This window comes from Macrobrachium nipponense, chromosome 35, assembly GCF_015104395.2.
Source record: "Macrobrachium nipponense isolate FS-2020 chromosome 35, ASM1510439v2, whole genome shotgun sequence".
NCBI classification, from domain to species: domain Eukaryota; kingdom Metazoa; phylum Arthropoda; class Malacostraca; order Decapoda; family Palaemonidae; genus Macrobrachium; species Macrobrachium nipponense.
The window spans coordinates 49,207,381-49,209,271 of NC_061096.1; the positions used below are offsets into that span (position 1 = coordinate 49,207,381).

The 1,891-nt window shown below is 32.9% G+C and overlaps 1 protein-coding gene across 1 annotated transcript in view; it reads left to right on the forward strand.

Moving 5' to 3' along the window:
- Positions 1–951: 951 nt before the first annotated feature.
- LOC135208749 (leucine-rich repeat neuronal protein 1-like) overlaps positions 952–1,891 on the forward strand; it is a 14,400-nt gene continuing 13,460 nt past the window's right edge. Inside the window, exon 1 of the mRNA XM_064241245.1 lies at positions 952–1,242. The gene's annotated coding sequence lies outside the window, so the exon portion shown is untranslated. The remainder of the gene's footprint in view (positions 1,243–1,891) is intronic.

Consider the following 1,891-nt stretch of genomic DNA (forward strand, 5'->3'; position numbering starts at 1 on the left):
AGAGAGAGAGAGAGAGAGAGAGAGAGAGAGAGAGAGAGAGGGAACGTATTGAAATACAGTAAAAATATAAAAAAAAAATATTCTTTCAATATGAACACAGTTTTTTTTATTTCATCTTCCTAACATGAGATTGAGAGATTGAGAGAGACACACACACGAGAGAGAGAGAGAGAGAGAGAGAGAGAGAGAGAGAGAGAGAGAGAGAGAGAGAGAGCTTATTGAAATATAATAAAAATAAAAGAATATTCTTTCTATATAAACACAATTTTTTTTAATTTCACCTTTCTAACATGAAATTGAAAGATGAGAGAGAGACAGACAGACAGACTGACAGAGAACGTATTGAAATACGATCAAGTTAAAAAGGAATATTCTTTCTCTATAAACATATCTTGTTTTTAAGGCCATCCTTCTATGCTGAGTAGTTTTACACGAGAGAGAGAGAGAGAGAGAGAGAGAGAGAGAGAGAGAGAGAGAGAGAGCTTGTGAAAATACGTTTAAATAGAAAAAAAATTCATTATGAACACAGCATCTTTATTCTTTCAATATCATCTTTCTCTAGTAAGTGCCTTACTCGCCATAGGGCAGGAGATGCTTCCCTCATGTAGTACGCCAGAAGAGGTATTTAAAGACTCGAAAGAAGAAGAAGAAGAATTTTGCAAGAAATATCCTTCAAGAAATGAGACTTTAACAAAGATGCCTTCTATAAGTGAGACCAATTCAGCCTCTCAAATCCGAGACCATTCTTCGTGAGAAAGACCAAGTTCGAAAGAATAAAATAAACAATCTCGTTTAAAAAAATGAGAGAGAGAGAGAGAGAGAGAGAGAGAGAGAGAGAGAGAGAGACTTCGACAGGTTGCCAACTCGCTAAAGGTGGCTACCATATACCCCCAGTTTGGTACGGAGGAGTTCAGAATCGTGTTCGTGTTAGGCGTTCAGTTGCCCCTCAGCCGTCGTTGAGAAAGGTGGTTTGCAGCTCTGGCTCCTGGCCCTGTAGTGGCGACCCTTCTCTACGAAGATGATGATGTGTACGATTGGAAAAACTTTGAGAACTTTTTCTAATAATTAGACAGTGTCTAATCAATCATATATACACTTTGATGTACGGACATGCAGAAGCATTATTAACGAATTGCAAAATTTTTCGTAGATGAAAATGAATACTCAGCAGAGACAGTGGATTGAATAAAAATAAACATTTCTTTGAAAAGACAATTTAACCACATGTAGACACGATTGAAGGTAAGCCTATGTATCTATTAAGCATGTTTTCTAAATTTTGATGTAAAATGCTTTTTAATTGTAAATTTTTAGTGAGGTAGTTTATAAGATAGTTCTAGATATATTTTTTCTTACGGTATCGAAGCCTAATCAAACACATATTAATGTCATCGTAATTTGATTATATATATATATATATATTATTATTATATATATATATATAGTTATATATATATTTTACATTTTTTAAAAATATTTTTGTTTTTAAAAACTTACTAAAGTTTTCTATGTGAAATAATCGGACTACAAAAATTTCAGGACTATTCCATGAAACCAATCTTCAAAATCCCCCCAAAATTTATTTTTATCTTTAACGCATGTCATAATTAATAATTTGCTTGAAAAAATGACCAAATTATAATTTGGTGAAATATTATTTTTCCATGCTAGGATTGATCAAAATATCGACCTTCAGTCTGATCATCGCTTGGTACAGTAAAACTATGAGAATGTATTACTTGATAATTTGTTTATTTCGCAAGGCATATATTCGCATCATTAAACCATAAAAACGACCAATGATTTCAGCACAATAACTTTTGAAGCTACAGTCTTAATCCTTAATTGTAAATTACTTAACCATTTCCCCATTTATCTCATTTTTAGTGCA